The 19,109-nt window shown below is 39.4% G+C and overlaps 1 long non-coding RNA gene across 1 annotated transcript; it reads left to right on the top strand.

Moving 5' to 3' along the window:
- Window positions 1-3: 3 nt before the first annotated feature.
- LOC149979099 (uncharacterized) lies at window positions 4-15,626 on the top strand. The gene is made up of 3 exons (XR_016484936.1): window positions 4-82; window positions 611-768; window positions 13,804-15,626. It is a non-coding gene; the product is annotated as an uncharacterized LOC149979099 (long non-coding RNA).
- The last annotated feature ends 3,483 nt before the right edge of the window (window positions 15,627-19,109 follow it).

The raw sequence follows: 19,109 nt of genomic DNA, 5'->3' as shown, positions 1-19,109 counted from the left end.
TCTGAAATGATCATCGACTTGACACTGACGGGAGGAGATGAGTAATGGAACTCTACTTCTACCATATTAACTGCTTAAAAAAGTTCGTTCTGTTCTTGATACAGTATTACATAGAAGTTATCATGACTACCAGGTTATTACAACTGAGTATAGCCTATGCTGAGAATAGCATACAGATTGATTCTTGGAAAAATCTGTTCATGATGGTGAAACAAAGGGTTTTGAGGAAATGTGAATCATATATTTCATAATTCGTTACGAATAAATGCAAACAAAACTGTTTTTCTATATGCATTATTGATGTTGCATAATAGCCTATTGCTAATGGGAAAAATGGAGCCTAAGGTGTGTGTTAAAAGGCAGAGTTAAATTAATATTCTTTATATGATGTAGACTTAATCCTAATGCACAAGCATGCTTGGCCTTCCCGTGCCAAGAAAACAAATCAACCCCCCATAGCTGTAGGACCTACAGTACATATTCACTGGAAAGTAGTGTTCAAAGTGTCCTGCTACAATTGCCTTGGGAATAGGAAATAGTAGAAAAGCTTCCCCAGGTTGCCATTATCGGTAACATCCAGCCTTTATTGTGGTTTGAATCACTCCTTTAGGAACCTTACCATAATGCTGAAAGATGCATGAAGCATGGATATGCTCTCATCATCCTCTTGGTTGTCCTCTTTCTGAACAACGTTGATCAGATAACAGCTTTATGATTGCGGTTCTACATGATGCTCTGTTATCACATAACGCCCTTCAAACTCTGAGTGTAAGTAAACCTTTTTGATTTCCTATATTTGTATAGTGATATATATTTGTATTTGTATAGTATAGTGCAATAGTTACTACATTCCCAAGTGTCTTAGGTCTCTAGTGGTGCACTGACAGATTCTGTGGATTTTCCCTGATGAAGTGCTCCATTTAGAAAGGTCCTGTAAGTTGAGTGCACCACTAGGCTGCTCGAGAGCATTGACAAATGAGACATGTATGCTCTGGAACAGTAGGTTCTAACCTCCCCAGGGCACCAGGAGTCCATTCAATACTTATTAAAGGCCCAATGCAGCTATTTTTTATCTAAATATCAAATCATTTCTGGGAAACAGTTAAGTACCTTACTGTGATTGTTTTCAATTAAAATGGTCAGAAAAAAACTAGCTGTAATTGGCAGAGGTTTGTAACTCTCTTTCTTATTGGCCTATTAACTAATTTACTGCCTGGTGATGTCACCAGACAGGCCAAAACTCGATCTCACCAAAACAGGCAGAATTGTCAGGCGGTCTTTTCAAACAGCTCTTACACTAAAAGGGCATTATCATCATTTTCACAATTTCACATTATTATTCCAAAACCCATAGTGTGGAAATATACAGTATCAGTGAAATATTTGGACACCTACTCATTCCAGGATTGTTCTTTATTTTTTAAATGTTCTACATTGTAGAACAATAGTGAAGACATCAAACTATGAAATAACACATATGGAATCATGTAGTAAGATTCTTCAAAGTAGCCACCCTTTGCCTTGACGACAACTTTACACTCTCTTGGCATTCTCTCAACCAGCTTCATGAGGTAGTCACCTAGAATGCATTTCAATGTACAGGTGTGCCTTGGTAAAAGTTCATTTGCAGAATTTCTTTCCTTCTTAGTGCGTTTGAGTCAATCCTACAAGGTAGGGTTGGTATACAGAAGATAGCCCTATTTGGTAAAAGGCCAAGTCCATATTATGGGAAGAACAGCTCAAATAAGCAAAGAGAAACTACAGTCCATCATTACTTTAAGACATGACGGTCAGTCAATCCAGAAAATGTCAAGAACTTTCAAAGTTTCTTCATGTGCAGTCGCAAAAACCATCACACGCTATGATGAAACTGGCTTTAATGAGGACCGCCACAGGAAAGGAAGACCCAGAGTTACCTCTGCTGCAGAGGACAAGTTCATTATAGTTAACTGCACCTCAGATTGCAGCTCAAATAATGCTTCACAGAGTTCAAGTAACAGACACATCACAACATCAACTGTTCAGAGGTGACTGCGTGAATCAGACCTTCATGGTTGAGTTGCTGCAAAGAAACCACTACTAAAGGACACCAACAATAAGAAGAGACTTGCTTGGGCCAAGAAATAGAGCAATGGACATTAGACTGGTGGAAATCTGTCCTTTGGTCTGATGAGTCCAAATTTGAGATTTTTGGTTCCAACCGGCGTGTCTTTGTGAGACGCAGAGTAGTGGAACGGATGACCTCCGCATGTGTGGTTCCCAGCGTGAAGCATGGAGGAGGAGGTGTGATGGTGTGGGGGTGCTTTGCTGGTGACACTGTCAGTGATTTATTTAGAATTCAAGGCACACTTAACCAGCATGGTCCCCACAGCATTATGCAGTGATACGCATATATTAGTGGGACTGGGACTATCGTTTGTTTTTCAACAGGACAATGACCCAACACACCTCCAGGCTGAGTAAGGGCTGTTTGACCAAGAAGGAGAGTGATGGAGTGCTGCATCAGATGACCTGGCCTCCACAATCACCCAACCTAAATCCAATTGAGATGGTTTGGGATGAGTTGGACCACAGAGTTAAGGAAAAGCAGCCAACAAGTGCTCAGCATATGTGGGAACTCCTGTTGGAAAAGCATTCTAGGTGAAGCTGGTTGAGAGAATGCCAAGGGTGTGTAAAGCTGTCATCAAGGCAAAGGGTGGCTACTTTAAAGAATCTAAAATCTAAAATATATTTTGATTTGTTTAAGTTCTGGCCTGGTTTAGATATTTTCTGTCGGAAAGATATCAGTTGGTCTCTGTGGATGGTTTATCTTCTGACAAATCACTATAACCACTATTGTTTTCACTATATATTTTACCTCTTGGTGATGTCATTCAGAAACATAATGTTAACTTTCACTGCTATGATTGCTCTCCCTGGAAGCCTGTGTTTCAGACAGAAGGACGTGGATGGCAGATTTTTTTAAACTTTTAAACTCAGACAAAAGAGAGTTCTAGGTCCCAAGAAACAAAGAGATCTTTTGTTGAATCTGACAATTAATATTGATGGTTGTACATTCATCTCAAATAAAACTGTGAAGGACCTTGGCGTTACTCTGGACCCTGATCTCTCTTTTGACAAACATATCAAGTATATTTCAAGGACAGTTTTTTTCCATCTTCATAACATTGCAAAAATCAGAAATTTTCTGTCCAAAAATTATGCAGAAAAATGTATCCATGCTTTTGTCACTTCTAGATTAGACTACTGCAATGCTCTACTTTCCGGCTACCCGGATAATGCACTAAATTAACTTCAGTTAGTACAGAAACACGGCTGCTAGAATCTTGATTAGAACCAAAAAATGTGATCATATTACTCCAGTGCTAGCCTCTCTACACTGGCTTCCTGTTAAGGCTACGGCTGATTTCAATGTTTTACTGCTGACCTACAAAGCATTACATGGGCTTGCTCCTATCCATCTTTCTGATTTGGTCCTGCTGTACATACCTACACGTACGCTACGGTCACAAGACGCAGGCCACCTTACTGTCCCTAGAATTTCTAAGCAAACAGTTGGCAGCAGGGCTTTCTCCTATAGAGCTCCATTTTTATGGAATGGTCTGCCTATCCATGTGAGAGACGCAGACTCGGTCTCAAACTTTAAGTCTTTATTGAAGACTCATCACTTCAGTAGGTCCTATGATTGAGTGTCGCCTGGCCCAGGGGTGTGAAGGTGAACGGAAAGGCTCTGGAGCGACGAACCGCCCTTGCTGTCTCTGCCTTGCCGGTTCCCTTCTCTCCACTGGGATTCTCTGCCTCTAACCCTATTACAGGGGCTGAGTCACTGGCTTACTGGTGCTCTTCCAAGCCGTCCCTAGGAGGGGTGCGTCACTTGAGTTGGTTGAGTCACTGACGTGGTCTTCCTGTCAAGATTGGTGCCTCACTCGGGTTTGTGCCGTGGGGGAGATCTTCATGGGCTATACTCGGCCTGGTGTCAGGGTAGTAGGTTGGTGGTTGAAGATATCCCTCTAGTGGTGTGGGGGCTGTGCTTTGGAAAAGTGGGTGGGGTTATATCCTGCCTGTTTGGCCCTGTCACAGGGGTATTGTCGGACAGGGCCGCAGTGTCTCCCGACCCCTCCTGTCTCAGCCTCCAGTTGTTATGCTGCAATAGTTTATGTGTCGGGGGGATAGGGTCAGTCTGTTATATCTGGAGTATTTCTCCTGTCTCATCCGGTGTTCTGTGCGAATTTTAGTATGCTCCCTCTCTTTCTCTCTTCCTCTCAGAGGACCTATGCCCTAGGACCATGCCTCAGGACTACCTGGCCTGATGACTCCTTGTTGTCCCCAGTCCACCTGGTCATGCTGCTGCTCCAGTTTCAACTGTTCTGCCTGCGGCTATGGAACCCTGACCTGTTCACTGGACGTGCTACCTTGTCCCGAACCTGCTGTTTTGCACCCTCTCTCTACCGCACCTGCTGTCTCTAACTCTGAGTGATCGGCTATGAAAAGCCAACTGACATTTACTCCTGAGGTGCTGACCTGTTGCACCCTCTACAACCACTGTGATTATTATTATTTGACCTTGCAGGTCATTTATGAACGTTTGAGCATCTTGGCCATGTTCTGTTATAATCTCCACCCGGCACGGCCAGAAGAGGACAGGCCACCCCTCAGAGCATGGTTCCTCTCTAGGTTTCTTCCTAGGTTCTGGCCATTCTAGGGAGTTTTTCCTAGCCAACGTGCATCTAGATCTACATTGCTTGTTTGGGGTTTTAGGCTGGGTCTCTATACAGCACTTTGTGACATCGCCGAATGTAAAAAGGGCTTTATAAATACATTTGATTGATTTAACACTTTTTTGGTTACTACATGATTCCATATGTGTTTTTTCAAAGTTTTGATGTCTTCACTATTATTTTACAATGCAGAAAATAGTACAAATAAAGAAAAACCCTTGAATGAGTAGGTGTATCCAAACTTTTGACCGGCACTGTATATAAAATATAGGAAAATCACTTTTTTGACTGCACTGGGCTTTTAATGTCAATTTGCTTCCTTGTACTCTTCTTTCCATCCTTCTATTGAATTGGATGCAATGGTGATGCTAACTGTTTATGGTCTTTTACATATATGTTTTTTTTTAATCAACCGAGGGTCTCCTTTTCTTGTTGTCATTCCCAGATGCCAATGCAATGTGAAAGCAATAAAAGCACACTCCAGTAATAAAAACACACTCCAGTAATAAAAGCACACTCTAGTAATAAAAACACACTCCAGTAATAAAAACACACTCCAGTAATAAAAACACACTCCAGTAATAAAAGCACACTCTAGTAATAAAAGCACACTCTAGTAATAAAAGCGCACTCCAGTAATAAAAACACACTCCAGTAATAAAAACACACTCCAGTAATAAAAGCACACTCTAGTAATAAAAGCACTCTCTAGTAATAAAAGCGCACTCCAGTAATAAAAGCGCACTCCAGTAATAAAAACACACTCCAGTAATAAAAACACACTCCAGTAATAAAAGCGCACTCCAGTAATAAAAACACACTCCAGTAATAAAAGCACACTCCAGTAATAAAAGCACACTCCAGTACTAAAAGCACACTCCAGTACTAAAAGCACACTCCAGTAATAAAAGCACACTCCAGTAATAAAAGCACACTCTAGTAATAAAAACACACTCCAGTAATAAAAACACACTCTAGTAATAAAAACACACTCCAGTAATAAAAACACACTCTAGTAATAAAAACACACTCCAGTAATAAAAACACACTATAGTAATAAAAACACACTCCAGTAATAAAAACACACTCTAGTAATAAAAACACACTCCAGTAATAAAAACACACTCCAGTAATAAAAACACACTCCAGTAATAAAAACACACTCTAGTAATAAAAGCACACTCCAGTAATAAAAGCACACTCCAGTATTAAATGCACACTCCAGTAATAAAAGCACACTCCAGTAATAAAAACACACTCCAGTAATAAAAACACACTCCAGTAATAAAAACACACTCCAGTAATAAAAGCACACTCCAGTAATAAAAGCACACTCCAGTAATAAAAACACACTCCAGTAATAAAAGCACACTCCAGTAATAAAAGCACACTCCAGTAATAAAAGCACACTCCAGTAATAAAAGCCCACTCCAGTACTAAAAGCACACTCCAGTAATAAAAGCACACTCCAGTAATAAAAGCACACTCCAGTACTAAAAGCACACTCCAGTAATAAAAGCACACTCCAGTAATAAAAGCACACTCCAGTAATAAAAGCACACTCTAGTAATAAAAACACACTCCAGTAATAAAAACACACTCCAGTAATAAAAGCACACTCTAGTAATAAAAGCACACTCTAGTAATAAAAGCGCACTCCAGTAATAAAAGCGCACTCCAGTAATAAAAACACACTCCAGTAATAAAAACACACTCCAGTAATAAAAGCGCACTCCAGTAATAAAAACACACTCCAGTAATAAAAACACACTCCAGTAATAAAAACACACTCCAGTAATAAAAGCACACTCTAGTAATAAAAGCACACTCTAGTAATAAAAGCGCACTCCAGTAATAAAAGCGCACTCCAGTAATAAAAACACACTCCAGTAATAAAAACACACTCCAGTAATAAAAGCGCACTCCAGTAATAAAAACACACTCCAGTAATAAAAGCACACTCCAGTAATAAAAGCACACTCCAGTACTAAAAGCACACTCCAGTACTAAAAGCACACTCCAGTAATAAAAGCACACTCCAGTAATAAAAGCACACTCTAGTAATAAAAACACACTCCAGTAATAAAAACACACTCTAGTAATAAAAACACACTCCAGTAATAAAAACACACTCTAGTAATAAAAACACACTCCAGTAATAAAAACACACTATAGTAATAAAAACACACTCCAGTAATAAAAACACACTCTAGTAATAAAAACACACTCCAGTAATAAAAACACACTCCAGTAATAAAAACACACTCCAGTAATAAAAACACACTCTAGTAATAAAAGCACACTCCAGTAATAAAAGCACACTCCAGTATTAAATGCACACTCCAGTAATAAAAGCACACTCCAGTAATAAAAACACACTCCAGTAATAAAAACACACTCCAGTAATAAAAACACACTCCAGTAATAAAAGCACACTCCAGTAATAAAAGCACACTCCAGTAATAAAAACACACTCCAGTAATAAAAGCACACTCCAGTAATAAAAGCACACTCCAGTAATAAAAACACACTCCAGTAATAAAAACACACTCTAGTAATAAAAACACACTCCAGTAATAAAAACACACTATAGTAATAAAAACACACTCCAGTAATAAAAACACACTCTAGTAATAAAAACACACTCCAGTAATAAAAACACACTCCAGTAATAAAAACACACTCCAGTAATAAAAACACACTCTAGTAATAAAAGCACACTCCAGTAATAAAAGCACACTCCAGTATTAAATGCACACTCCAGTAATAAAAGCACACTCCAGTAATAAAAACACACTCCAGTAATAAAAACACACTCCAGTAATAAAAACACACTCCAGTAATAAAAGCACACTCCAGTAATAAAAGCACACTCCAGTAATAAAAACACACTCCAGTAATAAAAGCACACTCCAGTAATAAAAGCACACTCCAGTAATAAAAGCACACTCCAGTAATAAAAGCCCACTCCAGTACTAAAAGCACACTCCAGTAATAAAAGCACACTCCAGTAATAAAAGCACACTCCAGTACTAAAAGCACACTCCAGTAATAAAAGCACACTCCAGTAATAAAAGCACACTCCAGTAATAAAAGCACACTCCAGTAATAAAAGCACACTCTAGTAATAAAAACACACTCCAGTAATAAAAACACACTCCAGTAATAAAAGCACACTCTAGTAATAAAAGCACACTCTAGTAATAAAAGCGCACTCCAGTAATAAAAGCGCACTCCAGTAATAAAAACACACTCCAGTAATAAAAACACACTCCAGTAATAAAAGCGCACTCCAGTAATAAAAACACACTCCAGTAATAAAAACACACTCCAGTAATAAAAACACACTCCAGTAATAAAAGCACACTCTAGTAATAAAAGCACACTCTAGTAATAAAAGCGCACTCCAGTAATAAAAGCGCACTCCAGTAATAAAAACACACTCCAGTAATAAAAACACACTCCAGTAATAAAAGCGCACTCCAGTAATAAAAACACACTCCAGTAATAAAAGCACACTCCAGTAATAAAAGCACACTCCAGTACTAAAAGCACACTCCAGTACTAAAAGCACACTCCAGTAATAAAAGCACACTCCAGTAATAAAAGCACACTCCAGTAATAAAAGCACACTCTAGTAATAAAAACACACTCCAGTAATAAAAACACACTCCAGTAATAAAAGCACACTCTAGTAATAAAAGCACACTCTAGTAATAAAAGCGCACTCCAGTAATAAAAGCGCACTCCAGTAATAAAAACACACTCCAGTAATAAAAACACACTCCAGTAATAAAAGCGCACTCCAGTAATAAAAACACACTCCAGTAATAAAAACACACTCCAGTAATAAAAACACACTCCAGTAATAAAAGCACACTCTAGTAATAAAAGCACACTCTAGTAATAAAAGCGCACTCCAGTAATAAAAGCGCACTCCAGTAATAAAAACACACTCCAGTAATAAAAACACACTCCAGTAATAAAAGCACACTCCAGTAATAAAAACACACTCCAGTAATAAAAGCACACTCCAGTAATAAAAGCACACTCCAGTACTAAAAGCACACTCCAGTACTAAAAGCACACTCCAGTAATAAAAGCACACTCCAGTAATAAAAGCACACTCTAGTAATAAAAACACACTCCAGTAATAAAAACACACTCTAGTAATAAAAACACACTCCAGTAATAAAAACACACTCTAGTAATAAAAACACACTCCAGTAATAAAAACACACTATAGTAATAAAAACACACTCCAGTAATAAAAACACACTCTAGTAATAAAAACACACTCCAGTAATAAAAACACACTCCAGTAATAAAAACACACTCCAGTAATAAAAACACACTCTAGTAATAAATGCACACTCCAGTAATAAAAGCACACTCCAGTATTAAATGCACACTCCAGTAATAATAGCACACTCCAGTAATAAAAACACACTCCAGTAATAAAAACACACTCCAGTAATAAAAACACACTCCAGTAATAAAAGCACACTCCAGTAATAAAAGCACACTCCAGTAATAAAAACACACTCCAGTAATAAAAGCACACTCCAGTAATAAAAGCACACTCCAGTAATAAAAGCACACTCCAGTAATAAAAGCCCACTCCAGTACTAAAAGCACACTCCAGTAATAAAAGCACACTCCAGTAATAAAAGCACACTCCAGTACTAAAAGCACACTCCAGTAATAAAAGCACACTCCAGTAATAAAAGCACACTCCAGTAATAAAAGCACACTCCAGTAATAAAAGCACACTCTAGTAATAAAAACACACTCCAGTAATAAAAACACACTCCAGTAATAAAAACACACTCCAGTAATAAAAGCACACTCTAGTAATAAAAGCACACTCTAGTAATAAAAGCACACTCCAGTAATAAAAACACACTCCAGTAATAAAAACACACTCCAGTAATAAAAGCACACTCTAGTAATAAAAGCGCACTCCAGTAATAAAAGCGCACTCCAGTAATAAAAACACACTCCAGTAATAAAAACACACTCCAGTAATAAAAGCGCACTCCAGTAATAAAAACACACTCCAGTAATAAAAGCACACTCCAGTACTAAAAGCACACTCCAGTACTAAAAGCACACTCCAGTACTAAAAGCACACTCCAGTAATAAAAGCACACTCCAGTAATAAAAGCACACTCTAGTAATAAAAACACACTCCAGTAATAAAAACACACTCTAGTAATAAAAACACACTCCAGTAATAAAAACACACTCTAGTAATAAAAACACACTCCAGTAATAAAAACACACTCTAGTAATAAAAACACACTCCAGTAATAAAAACACACTCTAGTAATAAAAACACACTCCAGTAATAAAAACACACTCCAGTAATAAAAACACACTCTAGTAATAAAAGCACACTCCAGTAATAAAAGCACACTCCAGTATTAAATGCACACTCCAGTAATAAAAGCACACTCCAGTAATAAAAACACACTCCAGTAATAAAAACACACTCCAGTAATAAAAACACACTCCAGTAATAAAAGCACACTCCAGTAATAAAAACACACTCCAGTAATAAAAGCACACTCCAGTAATAAAAGCACACTCCAGTAATAAAAACACACTCCAGTAATAAAAGCACACTCCAGTAATAAAAGCACACTCCAGTAATAAAAGCACACTCCAGTAATAAAAGCACACTCCAGTAATAAAAGCACACTCCAGTACTAAAAGCACACTCCAGTAATAAAAGCACACTCCAGTAATAAAAGCACACTCCAGTACTAAAAGCACACTCCAGTAATAAAAGCACACTCCAGTAATAAAAGCACACTCCAGTAATAAAAGCACACTCCAGTAATAAAAGCACACTCCAGTAATAAAAACACACTCCAATAATAAAAGCACACTCCAGTAATAAAAGCACACTCCAGTAATAAAAGCACACTCCAGTAATAAAAGCACACTCCAGTAATAAAAGCACACTCCAGTAATAAAAGCACACTCCAGTAATAAAAGCACACTCCAGTACTAAAAGCACACTCCAGTAATAAAAGCACACTCCAGTAATAAAAGCACACTCCAGTACTAAAAGCACACTCCAGTAATAAAAGCACACTCCAGTAATAAAAGCACACTCCAGTAATAAAAGCACACTCCAGTAATAAAAGCACACTCCAGTAATAAAAACACACTCCAATAATAAAAGCACACTCCAGTAATAAAAACACACTCCAGTAATAAAAGCACACTCCAGTAATAAAAACACACTCCAGTACTAAAAGCACACTCCAGTAATAAAAGCACACTCCAGTAATAAAAGCACACTCCAGTAATAAAAGCACACTCCAGTAATAAAAGCACACTCCAGTAATAAAAACACACTCCAGTAATAAAAGCACACTCCAGTAATAAAAACATACTCCAGATTAATCTTTGTGATGAGATCAATTGTCTACTTTCTAATCCAATCTGACTGATGATTTGCAGTGAAATTATATGAAACACAGAACAAACCAGGGACAGAGCTGAAACCACCTTTTGTGAGAAACATCAAGGAACATTGGAGTGGGCCTTGTGTTCTCTGTCGTACTTCACACCTGAGGGATCACAGGGCACATTTGTGCAACGCTATTGTTCAACGTTATCCATTACTAAGAGGGTCCAGTCACCACAGCCATTTCATGTTGTGTTACACTGTCCTCTGCTGGTGTAATAGCTGGCTCTTTGAAAACCCTTTGAGTAACCAGAAACATGCCTATCAGTAGAGGGCAGCACAGGTCTATCCCATGTCACTTATTGTGCTGTTGGATCAAGTTGTCCAACCTTTAAATTGTACAACCTTTAAATTGTACATTTTACTTCGGGATGGATGGTTTAACCACAGCCTCCACGCTATCCTGTATAAATCTTTGTTTGTGCGCACATTGCACAACATCGATCAGAAATACCTGACAGAAACGCTCTCATCTAAATAATGTTGTCATATTTAGTTACAGGTTCTTTGCAGATGTTTTTATCTCAATATCTAATCATTTCTGGGTAACAATTAGGTACCTTACTGTGATTGTTTTAACCCTTGTGTGATGTTCATGTTTTTGTTATTCACGCAACGTTTGCGGGGCTGATGGACCCATAACAGTATTGGGTTTTTAAAACATTACAGCCATAACAATTTATATAAAAATTCTTGATACTTAGATGTTGACTTATATCAGTTACAAGCAATATAGACAGCATACATGTTGACCAATAAAACCGCTATTCGTTTTTTTTAATAATGTGATTTTTGTAAACAAAAATCTATTATAATTAAGACATGGGTGCAATAAATCATGTTTATCTTGAACAAATATGAATGAAACAAGGTTTTCATCACTACTGGTGTTTTTTAGTTTGAACTGAACAAATTGGAATGACAAATTTTACATACAGTATTTTATGGAAATGATGCCACATAGAACACAAATGAAGGCCGGTCTACACACGACATGAGGGACAGAGTTTTACTCTGTGTGTTGCAAATGTATTTCTTGCACTTGATGCGTGTACTGCGTCTTCCTGTCCTTCTTGGATCCACACACATCACAGCGCTTCTTCTTGTTGCTACTGGCTACAATCTAGAATGATCAAAACAATTAGTTCAGGAATTTTACCAACATCTCACTCACTCACATAAATTGTTACAGCCGGCCCAGGTAGGAGAGTAAGACACACACATGCAACAACATCACACACTTTCTTCCATTACTGAAGTTGTTGGTTCTGTGGGTTGGGCGGATGGAGAACCAGCATCCTCCTCCTGAATCCTCCTCATGATGGCTGCAGAAGCTGGGGTTCTTGGGATATGTTGCCTTCTCTGGATTGGAGGTCTCACCAATGCCTTGCCCAGCTCCTCAAGAAAGAGCCGTCTCCTCTGGAGCCCTCTGTTCCAATCAGGGTTCAACGCCATCCAGATGACAAATGTGTTGTACGCCGAGATGTCCAAGACATTGAAGAATATCACAAGTGGGTGGCATAGGGTTCTTATTTTGAAGCTGTAGCTGTAAATTGTCCACCCCTCCTTTTGTGGCATTGTAATCCATTATGATTTCTGTTTTTCATGTTCCTGGCCACAGATTATCCCATCCCTATGCAGCGTACTCATGAGTACCACAGTTTTGCCTTTCTTTTGCACATAGGACACTAGGGACGTGTCAGCCGTGAACACAAATTTAGAGGAATTGATAGGCCTGTCCCGTGTATTCAACAGCTGAGGTGGGAACTCTGGCTTGTTTTTTCGTACTGTTCCTACCATCGTCAGTTTCCTCTTGAGAAGCTCCTGTCCCAGCTTATACAAAGTAAAAAAGTTATCACGTGACGGAGTCCCTGTGTCACGTCCAGGACAACCCACGTCCCTTTGTTCTTCTCATGGGCTCCTCCATCTGGCTTCCCCATCTACACTTGCAAGTTCCATGCATATGAACAGGCAGCCCAGATCTTGATTCCATATTTTGTGGGTTTAGACGGTATGTACTGCCTGAAGGGGCAGCGGCCCCTAAATGGCATAGGCTAAGCTGCTCATCAACAGTAATGGTAGCCCAGGGTTGTAAAACAGGGGAAGGCTGTCCACCCACTTGTCCCACACTGACCTGATTGCAGCTAGCTTGTCTCTCTGCCGCCGAGCTGGTCTGGTGTCTCGGTTATCGAAGCGGATAATCCTGGAAATAATGTGGAGGTTTTCCAGAGACATTGTTGCATGGAAAAGTGCTGTCAGTTTCTGCATCCCACAGGGATTCTGTGGATTCCCCACTGGATCTGAAAACACCAGCAAGGATAAGAACCCCAAAGTATGCATGAAAGTGAGTTTGGTCCATCTCCTTCCATCTCTCTCCAAAAACACACCTTCTCCATATTAGTGCAGTCCAGAATGATTTTCTGGATGGTGTCTGGGATGAACAGTTCAAAAATAGACTTTATGTCCTGCACATGAGTAACCACCATCCGCGTCGGCCCTGGTTGCATCCTTATCATATTGACAGCCATGCGGGTGGCTCATTCCTTGGACAAGAAGACCATTCAATCTCCAAATTTTTTGACATCCATATTTCTCCTCCTGCAGGCTGCTGATGAGCTGGTTGCTGATGGGCTGGTCCTGGGGCTCACGGAGAGTCAGACTCCGAATTGACAGAGACAAGATCCTCATATTCAGAAAATTCTTCATCTTCCAAAGTGGAAGACTTTCTTTCCACACTAGCTTCTCTCTCTACAAAGATTATTTCTCAGGTCCTCTGAGCAGAGATTATTTTTGCCATACTGATTGACTGTGGTAAGGAGCCACACATGCAAAGCTATTTATTTGTTGTGTCCCTCCCCAAATTTGTACATCACTGGGGTAGAGTGTGGAAAAATACTGAATTTTCTTATAATGTATTGAAACAATGTATTATAATAACACTGTGCAGGTTCTGTGGGAGCAAGCTGTACATATAGGGACAAACATAATACTGTACCACAAGAGGAAGATACACTTAGAGTGCATTTGCCATTCTGGTAAAATGCATTGTCTATTGTATAGGACAGGAAACCAAAGTAAGGCCATGAGAGCATAGGACAGCTGGATGTACCAAGGTCAGAGGGACACACAAAGGAGGGGGTCAGCCAAATGACCAACGGATGGACTATAGACATAGGGCATATATTTTTAGGACATGAAGAGAAGAGACACATAGTCTACTAGTCCTAATAAGGACAGACATACCAAAGAACACACCAAGCTAAACATAAGGGGCCCATAGGATAAGATGGGAATGTATTATTTTTGGGACATGAAGAGGTCCTGCCACCATTATAACTTAACTGAAAGCAGATATGGGCGTTATTGGGCGTGAACAAGCAGGATGCACAGATTGGGATATAATGGTGGCAGATGGACTGAGGGAAGTAACTTCATTTGCATGTGGGATGGACTCATATGTTGCATGTGTATAAAAACAGAGCCAGTGCTCTTGAAAAGTGTGTGTTCCGCGGACCATCTAGGCTTCTGATATGTTTGTATTAAAAGCCTACATTGAATTCACAAGTTATTGTAAGTGTTATATTTTGTAACGACCCTCCACGACAGTTCCTGCAAGATATTGTGTAGTTTCACATACTACAGAGGGTAAAGAGCGCGAGAAAAGCGGGAGACAGGCAGGTTCTTGGGGCTATGTTGAAACAGCAGGCCCTGGGAGGAGGAAGAAAGAGTCAAGGCACACAGCAAACCTTTTTGTTTAATTTTCACATGTTTTCACCTACACACACATTTTTCCACACTTTTATTACCCTCGGTTACAGTGGACCCGAACACCACTGTCATGCCCTGACCTTAGAGATCCTTATTTATTCTCTATGTTAGGTCAGGGTGTGACTCAGGAGGGAAAATCTATGCTTTCTATTTCTTTGTTTTTTTGGAGTGTGGTTCCCAATCAGAGGCAGCTGTCTATCATTGTCTCTGATTGAGGATCATATATAAGTTGTGATTTTCCGTTTGTGTCACGCCATAGAGAGGATTTTATTCTCTATTTTGGTTAGGCCAGGGTGTGACTAGGGTGGGCATTCTATGTTCAGTTTCTATGTTTTGTATTTCTTTGTTTGGCCGGGTGTGGTTCTCAATCAGAGGCAGCTGTCTATCGTTGTCTCTGATTGAGAACCATACTTAGGTAGCTTTTTCCCACATGGTCGGTCGGCGTTTTGTTAATCAGTGTTCAGTTCCATTAATAAAAGTATGAACACGTACAACGCTGCGCTTTGGTCCTCTCCTTCCAACAGCCGTTACAGTTTGGGTTTTGTGGGGTGTTATTTTCTGTTTAGTGTCTGTGCCTGACGGAACTGTTCGCTTTCGTTTTTTGGGGGGATTTGTTATTTTTTGAGTGTTTCTTGAAAATAAATATCATGAACACTTTGCGCTTTGGTCCACTCTTCCTTCCACCGACGAGAGCCGTTACAACCACATATGTACTATAAATGTGTAGGGGGTGCACAGTGTGCATTCAATGAAAATGTGTTATTTTAAATGTTCTTTACAGAAAATGAGCCAAGGCTAATGAAACTGGGTTAAAAACAATATTGATTGTATCACTTTTCTTTTAGTAAACATTGAAAATGGGTCCCATAGACCACCACACAAGGGTTCAATTAAAACAGTAAAAAATAAACAAAAATGCCATCTTAATAAAGGGCAATTTCTCAAGCAAGAAATTTGCTAGGACTGTCGGAGTGGGAAAAACTAGCTGTCAATAGTAGAACAGTTTGGAACTCTCTTATTAGCCTAATAACTCATTTACTGCTAGGCAGGCCAAAACTCCATTCCACCCAAAACAGGCTGAATTTGCAGGCCTCATTTTCACAATTTCACAGTATTATTTCAACCTCAAAGTGTGGAAATGTATGTAAAACACAGCAAAATCATTTTTGACTGCACTGGGCCTTTAAGGACGATATGGAATGTTACCATATGGTAGAAATATTTTCTAAGCAAAAAAACAATAGATTTATTACAAAACTCTGATCAAGGAAAAGAAAGAACTTCAGATTGTCTGTATCAATTGTCTCCCACCCCCTTCTCAGAGTTCAAAGGAAAACATGTAATTGAAACATGTTAGGCAGACTTCCTAAACAATGTTTGCCTATTGCAATGAGGCAAGGACCTGTTTTATTGTTATTCACACCATCTTTCTCCTGCCTGTGCTGTATAATGTGCTGTATAATGTGCTGTATGACCACAGCAGCTGCAGCCTGATGGCTCTCATGAAGCTGTTAATCTGGCTAAGAGAGCATGTCTGGCACTCAGGCTGCCACTGGCTCTGAATAGGATGTGATGGCTTTGGACATTTCCTAATACAGAGGCAGGATTGCCTGGGAAATGTGTTTGGATGGATTCAGTGGGAAGGCCAATGAGAGAGAGAGAGCAGCCATAGCCAGTGTCACCTCCGCTGTGGCTTTTTAAGATATACTCAGGGTGGTGTTGTGAGTTTCCATGGGGTATTCTTCAGCAATGAAGTGTAGTTTGGTTTACAGAATAGCTCCTAAATGGAAGGGCCGGGATATTGTTCTTGAATGGTTTAAGATAGAAATGCCAAACCAACTTTAAAATGTGCAGACAGGCTGCCTTTTGCTAGTGTGAAATATATCTTAAGGGACAATTTATGTTGCTAAAGGTCAGTGTATTATATATTTAATTTTACAACAACAAGTTTAATGGAAGATTCTTTGCCTTAGCCTATTGTCCTGTGCCCTTCATCGCATGATTCTGTAAGAAAATATCAACAGTTGGCATTTCTGTTCTGTGCAGACATTTTCATTCATCACTTTGCTTAAAATAAATACTGCTTTGGTCCCAAATCAACTTTTGTTAGACACATTAAGCTGCCCTCAGCAGTTTTTACCCAACATGTAAAAGATCGTATGAAGTCAGATTTATGCTGCTGGTTGTTAAGCTGTACATTAATATTCTTTATGGATGCAAATAAGGGATTTGCCAGATCCACCTATCAGAATGTAAAGATTACATGAATGTACTCCATGACATGAATGCACTCACACCATGACAGTTCTTGGATAATTCTGGTCAAGTAAATAGAAGTATTGCCATGTCTATGCCATGTCTCTATTTCTTCGATGCATAATGCTACTGTAGCACTATTTAACAGGACATGGCTTCAGTCCTTCATTACTGCAATGTCATTTACTTCTAGCTGACATATTTTATAATGTAAAGCATTATGCAATTTTACACATGGGGATATTTATTTTCCCTCCTTGGATGTTTGTTATTATCTTTGGATATCCTGGGACAAGCTTTATTTATTCTATATGATTTGAGGCCCCACATACCCCCTGTCTAGACTATTGACTGTTGCCCTGAGGAACAGTTTGGGCCTCTGGGTGGATTGTGTAATTATAGCAACGCACATTCAGCACCCGCCTGCTTTATGTGGGGTGCTCTGGGAAATTAGTATAAAGCAAAAATCAACACCACTACACAGATTTGACTTTTATTTATCTAGGCAAGTCAGTTAAGAACAAATTCTTATTTACAGTGACGGCCTACCAGGGAACAGTGGGTTCACTGCCTTGTTCAGGGGCAGAACGACAGATTTGTATTATTTTTTTTACCTTGTCAAGCTCGGGGATTCGATCCAGTAACCTCTAACCACTAGGTTACCTGTCGCCCCAGAATGACATTGTGTACCTTCCTGGCTTTATTCTTGGTGTTTCCTAGAAATATAATTGTCAGTTTTAAATAGTCCGAGCTGCAAAATTTAAAATTGCACCAGATTACAGTTTTTCTCAATTGCTAAAACACTAAAACCCATTGGCTGAACAAAGTGCTCAGTTGCCTGGACTCATTTAGCTAATTATGCAGTCTGTTGTCAATACCTTAAACCATTTCACATGGTAAAACACAGTTTGCAGATCTCACTTAGACTTTTCAGCAAAACTCTAAACACATTCTCATTCTCAAAACACATTCTGCACTCTAATGCACATGTCATCCATACTGGTAAACACAAGTGGCAACAATCAAATACAAATAGAGAACACATGTCATTGATTGAACACAACCACTCAAAATGTATTTAACCTGTTTCAAATGATGCAACACAACCAATATAAGCCAGGAGGAGGAGGGCAAGAAAGAGGAAGAGGAGGACGAAGAGGAAGAGGAAGAGTGGAAATATCTGATGAAATTTGAGCAACAGTTATAGACCATTTTCTTGTCCATGAACTGACAATGAGGGAAGCAGGACTTAGAGTGCAACCCAATTTGAGACGATTTTTTGTGTCCACCATAGTGAGGACATTCAGAGAAGAGAACAGGTACAGTATACTACTGTATTTTTGTAATTGCAAATTTACTGTACTACACTATATGCAGCTGTTTCAATAGACATTTGTAAAGTTAACCACTGTATGTATTGTACTGCATGAATATGTTTTGTAACTGCACAACTACTTTTTAAATTTTAAATTTTTTATTTGATTTATTTTACCCCGTTTTTCTCCCCAATTTCGTGGTATCCAATTGTTTAGTAGCTACTATCTTGTCTCATCGCTAAAACACCGTGCACCTGGAAACCTTGGTTAGCGGGCACTTCGCCCGGCCCGCCACAGGAGTCGCTGGTGCGCGATGAGACAAGGATATCCCTACCGGCCAACCCCTCCCTAACCCGGGCGACGCTAGGCCAATTGTGCGTCACCCCACGGACCTCCCGGTCGCGACCGGTTACGAGCACAACTACTTTTTGTAGAATTGCAAGGCTGCCACATGCAGGTGGAAGGACAGCTATATTCACTCGGGAGCAAGAGGCCGTTATAGTTGGCATGGTCCTTCAAGATAATGCAATACGACTCAGAGAAATCCAGGAACGAGTGATACAAGACAAC

This window comes from Oncorhynchus mykiss, chromosome 12 (assembly GCF_057628025.1).
Source record: "Oncorhynchus mykiss isolate SJ-2025 chromosome 12, ASM5762802v1, whole genome shotgun sequence".
In the NCBI taxonomy this organism is placed as follows: Eukaryota; Metazoa; Chordata; class Actinopteri; order Salmoniformes; family Salmonidae; genus Oncorhynchus; species Oncorhynchus mykiss.
Note: the sequence above shows the minus strand (reverse complement) of the source record. Positions and strands in the feature narration are given on the sequence as shown.